The following is a 6,155-nucleotide window of genomic DNA, read 5'->3' as shown; positions in this document are numbered from 1 at the left end:
TTGGGTTCTGACCAGTCTCATGATCAGCAGGCAAGTAATTTTAATGGTTTGGAAGTCAAGTGGAGAACCCTCTTTTTTGGAGTGGTGTGTGGAAATGGGGAGGGTAACTGCACTTGAGGATTTTTTTTGGGGGAGGTTGTAGAGAGTGTAGTTTAGTTTAATCATGTATGTTTATTATTTTTTTATATATTTACATTTTTGGGGGGATTGTGTGTATTGGGGGTCAGGGTGGGTGTAACAAACCCATTACAGGAGGCTGATTAGAATCCATGTTACAGAGGCTCTTTATTGTATAAATAAACAGTCAAACAATCCAAGTTGCTGAGCAGAGAGTCATAGTTGAAATAACAGGCAGACAGTCCAACAAGGAAACAAAGCAAAACAATGATCCAAAAGACGGAATCCAGATAAACAGGCACAAAGGTCATAACATGAGACTTAAACAGTAGCAATGAAAAATGCTTGGTAAGGCAGGTGAACTGGCAACACTTTGCAGTCACAATGGAAAAGCATGGCTATTTATATGGTTAAAACAGGAAGTCACCATAAAAGAAACGGTTCAGTGTCAGTATTCGGGAGAAGGCTCCCTCTGGCGGTTGGATGAACTGTTCATGGACTGAGATATTACAGTGGGATTGTTTTAGTGGGGTTTAAATCTAAAATGTTGATGTAAGTAAAATGTTAGTATATGTGTTTAGTTTTCATGTTGTGTGCATATGAATCAATAAAACATTTTAATTACAAAAAGACAACATTCATTTTCAAATGACATCTGCATAAAAAGCACACATACCTCTCTTAATGGCCCTGCAGAAAAGATAAGCTTAGGCCAGCATGAATGTCCATACTGGCCCAGGCCGTTTTATGCTGGCTGACCAAGGAGGTCTTGGTTGTTAAGGTAATTAAAAAGCCTGGTGAAGACAGCAGCATTCAAAACACAACATGCTGTTTGCTGGTGACCAGAAGTGCTGTTTTTTCAACTGGGCGTTTACACAAACTTGACAATTGCATTCACAGACCATTTTAACTAACCACACACTAACATACATACAGATCTAGATGTAAATATCAGTGCACTCAATGTGTAGCTCATAAATCTGGCAATTGTTGTAAATCCACAATTTAAGATTAATATTAATAGATATAAGATCACTTAAAAGATAATTTAACCACTTAATGACACATTTTTCAAGAAAAAATACATTGTGTTAAGGTTGTATTTGTTTTTTCCTGTATTTATACCTTTAAAAAGTGCATTACTGAATCATACCTTGAATGTTGAAGACAAGGTCAACCTACGTTTGTTCAAAATATTCCATCTTCCTAGCATCTCAGTTTCGTCCATAGTTCCTTCAACCCACTCTCCATTCTTATGTGCAAAAGCATCGATTTTATGAAATGATCTGTTGTGCCAGTAGTCAGGATGATCAAAAGACTTATTTTCCATCCCTACATATGGCCCTGTGCTCTGGGGTTCGCCTAACCATTCTCTATACCTCTGCCCAATATTCTCATCTTTTTCCTCTAGGTCCTGATATTCAGCTGCCAAGGCACCACCTGTGGCTAACGAGTCCATTTCCTCATAGTCCTACACTTCACATTCCCTTTCAATGAACTCCTGCCCAATGAGTGAATTCCTCAGCCATGGCTGTCGGTTAGTGTACTGATAGTCCTCCACATATTGTCTTTATTGTCTTGTGGCAATTTCCTAAGAGGATGCTGAGAAAAAGGTCTTGGGAGGTCATGTTGGTTGCTGGTCCTCCATCACCACAGATGTTCATGTACTCATATTGAACCTTGTGATGGCCACAGCCATGGCCTCACAACCAGTTCAGGAGCGGTAACCTCATACACACTATACATTTGTTGCAAATATTTATTTAGTTACAAATAACTCACAGGACACTTCATTTCACACACATTATACTTTATTTAGTTTTTGGGAGCACGCAACATTAGTTATTTTTGGATTGCTATTCTGTTTGTATAATTATTTTGTTTCTGAGCTTACCAATGTTGGATTCCACACCCGGGAGAGATTCAGGAATTCAGCTGGCTTAAAGGGGTGGCGTTTGGAGCAGGAGCAGCTTTATAGGGGAGGTGGCCTAATTGGACCCTACCACTGTTGTTAAGTCCGAGGGGGGTAGCTTTATTCCCTGTTTGGATATTTTTGGGGTTGAATTCATATTATATTGAGTATGTTTGTTGAGTTAAGGTTAAGAAAAAGCATATTTCTTTTGGAATAAGTTTTTAGGTAGGTTTTGCTGTTATTTGTGGTTTATGTATTAGTGTTGTTGTTAGTCTTCCCTTGTGTGTTAATTGGTTTGATCAGCCAATATATAAGTCCCCTTTGTTTCTTTTGTTCCAGGTCAGTTGTATTTTGAGTCTCTTATGTTCAGAGTGTTAGTTATTGTCTGTCTATTTGACCTCTTTTATGGGCCCAAAACTTTATTTTGGTTTTGTTGTAATGATTTTTGGGAAATAAAACCCTTACTTTTGAACTTCCCTTGTGACTCCTCTTGCTTAACTGCTTGATCCCTCACAAACCTCCTGGGGATCCAAATCGGCATCCATGTACTCTCCCTCACTAGAGAGGAAATCTCGTCGCTGTGACTCCTTTGGTCAGTTGAGGAAATGGAGAGACTTCTGCTACTTTCTGAGCCCTCAATTTATGATCTCTTACTGGGTCTGCTGGAGCCTGGAGATTTGTGCGACCTATACACCCCCCCAGGATTAAAGGAAGCACTCCGTTTTCATGTCGGTTGCTGATTATCTATAAGCAGCCCTGGAATAGGTCAGAGAGAGAGGGTCTGGTTGTTCATATACTCATACTCATTATTTGCCCCATTGCGGACTTCTAAACAGTCACCGGAATGACCTCATGACTGTATTCTTTGAGAAAGTGTAGCACGTGGTGATGTGAAGAGAAGTGTTTCTAAAAGAAATATCAATAAAAAAAGGTTAATTAAAATGAGCACTGATATTTCAGTTGTATTTTAGAGAAAATACCAAAAATTATCAAAGTTAATTGTTGCATGCATACACACACGGCTCCAATTTTCTTAAGGGTTTCGCACGCCAGACGCATCTGGCGGAAGACATGGCTCATTCTAAAATGCGAAACAAATGTTTTCCATGAAGGCATACACACCACCGCCTCGACTCGGTGTGTGTCGGCGGCACCCACCTATGACTCTGGAGGCTGCTCAAATTTCTGCAGCGCCACAGAACGCAACTTGCAAACCATTATCAAAGGAAAACTGTAGTAACTTTTGTGTGTACTGTCTGCCACCTGAACTGCATCAACGTGCCCTATGTTTGATACCTGTGCCGTGTCCTAGCTGTGACACAATGCTTCTTGTCCGGTCTGCGACTACCTTTATTCTTACCTTTTTTCTGGACTGTCGCCGAATCCAGGCAACATGTATACATTTTGGTCCTCTTCTCCGTGTGTCCCTGGAGATGGTGTGTCTGGAGGCCGTGATGAGCTGTCCCATTGAGACATGTATGCACTGTACTCATGATGTTTTACCATCCTCATTCTGCCAACCAATAAGAAGTCTCCGTTCATATCCTTTTCCACCGCAGTCCCTCGCCCTTCCAAACTCTCAGAAACAGTGCAGGCAGAAAATTAAGCAAACAATATATTCAGCTGTGGTATTATCAGTTATAAGTCAAATATTGATAACCAGTTGCACATATAACAAATGAACTGTGGTTGATTTCACATGACTGTTTGCATGTTGGTCACACAGTCTCTTTTGGTCACAGTAGGTCTCTCTTAAAATGTTTATAAGATATTGTTAAAAATCAATTCACCTATGGAGAAAATTTATGTGATTTAATTGAGATGGTTGCTCTTTGTAATCAAAAGTCTGACTACGTCAGATTAATAAATAGAAAAATGAAATGAGCTTTGGTCATTGTGACGGCATCTTAAATACAACACTTACCTGTACAGAGCTCTCCAGACCAGGGGGTCATTGGCAAATATCCAGAAACATCCAGAAACAAAGGGTTTGGGGGTCAACTAGTGATTTGTCATGAAGTCATGCTGTTGAATTAGTAATTAATACAGATTCTGCAAACCAGCTAAACATGTCCTGTGTATTTTTACACCATCATTTGTTGATTATGGACATATCTGCAGAATAAAACGCACTCGATGAGAATCTATGCGCAACCTAGAGAAATGTCTAGATGCTGTTATGTAGGATTGCGTGTCTATCACATTTTCCGTGACTTCATCTTCCTGGTCCTCCAGCACCACCCCAAGAATGTCCCTCTCAGTGCCTCTCTGGTGTGACTCTTCTGGGGCTGAGTCAGGAGCATGGTATTCCTCTTAATGGTGGAACATCAAACAACATACAAGAAGTTCTATTTCTTTTCTTTTTTTTCTGATTAACATTTTTTTATTGATTCATATATTAAACAAATAAAAGCAAAACACTAACAAACAGAATCAATTCTTAACCCCCTCTTTTACCCCCCTCCAATCTCCAAGCTCACCCACACAAATACGCCAGTGATCCCATGTGATTATAGACACAAAAACAAATAAATTAAAAAGAAGCAAGAAGTTCTATTTTGACTTTCTTGTTATGACATGTAAAATGCAACAAGTAAATAATTTAAGTTCTCTAACAGTTTGCCTTATTTTGATGACAAGACACCAGGAAGGGTCTCTGGCCATTCGTGTGAACTCATTGACTAGCTCTTTGAAAGTTTGCTGAAAATTTGCATCAATCATCCAACCTTTTAAAACATACATTTGCATTTACGATCTTGGCAGAAGCTTTTTTCTTGATATTAATATACATATAGAAAGTCAAGATGAAATATATATGAATGAATGATGCCCAAAAGCAAAAGAACGGTACCACTTTGTCTGAAATGTGGAGAAAAAGAAGACACATTAGACCATGACAATGTAGACATCTATGGTGCAGATCTGAGGTTGAGAGAGATGTTCTTCTTTTACTAAGAGATCAGGTACTTCCTGTGGTCGCATAGCAGAATAAGGCTCCATATGACATAATTTCCCAGACAGTCAGACCTACAAAGAGAGTGCTCTTTTAATGTATGCTCAGCTCCAAAGTACACTCTCACACTAGACTGGTATATTGCGAGTGCAACACATGCACTCACCATAGCTCTTTACATCACTCTGGTGTGTGTATCTGTAGAATAAAATGCTTTCAAGGGCCATCCACTTAACTGGCATCTAAATGGAAGATAAGAAAATAAGTTAGAGGCTCAGTGTATCACTGTATGGTTAAGAACTGCTCTCAGCCGGTAGATGGTTGTATCCAGCACTACTAGTGAAAGTAGAAAAAGTAGAACTTAGTTGCTCTACAGATTGAACCCATTGGAATAAAATTCCAGCCTGTAGCTTTGGGGTCTGGTTTATCTTAAATTCATTAAAGAAGTAGTATAACTCTTTGTTTGGAAAAATTATGAAGGATTTTTTTATTATGAAAAATTTTCAATAACTTCACTGTTACACATTGCAGTGTCACCAAAATCAGTTCACACATCGATGGTCTCCTGCTGGTTAAATTACAACCCTTAGTTTGGGAAAAAATGCTTTTGCATAATTTTGCAAAAATATTTATTTCCACTGACTGTATTGTATACAGTCTTCTTATTGTGTATACTGTATATTGTATATTATTAGGTGTATATTGTGTTGTTTAACAGATGTGTAAACTGTGTTATGTGTAAATCAGATGTTTATTGTAATTGTCATTCTGCTATGTTACTTGGAAGCACACCCAAGACTTTTACCATCTGTTGCACTATATGGTTGAATGACAATAAAGGGATTTGAAATTGAACAGTGAATATACTGTACATAAATAAAAACATGATATAAGTTTCCTCACAGATCACAGTGACATTAAAAATGTGTGAATATCATTGCATTTACGTATATATAAAAAAAAACCTTTTCTCAGAACTAACTTCACTTTTTTAACTTTTGCAAAAACCTTTAACTAAATGGTCTGATGTCATTTTTAGCATATGTATGAAGTAATTTCCCCTCAAGATAACAGCTGTATTAGCGGAGAAACCACAGCAGTAGTTCATTACATTAAATATGGATATGTTCCACTAATGTTTGACAATCATAAAGTGTTCACATACTTTTCATG

General features: G+C 38.2%; 1 pseudogene; it reads right to left on the bottom strand.

Annotated features, from left to right (window-relative positions):
* Positions 1-2,523: 2,523 nt before the first annotated feature.
* Positions 2,524-5,452, bottom strand: LOC127654312 (receptor tyrosine-protein kinase erbB-3-like; annotated as a pseudogene).
* Between the last annotated feature and the right edge of the window lie 703 nt (positions 5,453-6,155).

Source organism: Xyrauchen texanus, chromosome 13 (genome assembly GCF_025860055.1).
Source record: "Xyrauchen texanus isolate HMW12.3.18 chromosome 13, RBS_HiC_50CHRs, whole genome shotgun sequence".
NCBI lineage: Eukaryota > Metazoa > Chordata > Actinopteri > Cypriniformes > Catostomidae > Xyrauchen > Xyrauchen texanus.
The sequence above is the reverse complement of the archived record's forward strand: the minus strand, read 5'-3'. Positions and strand labels throughout refer to the sequence as shown.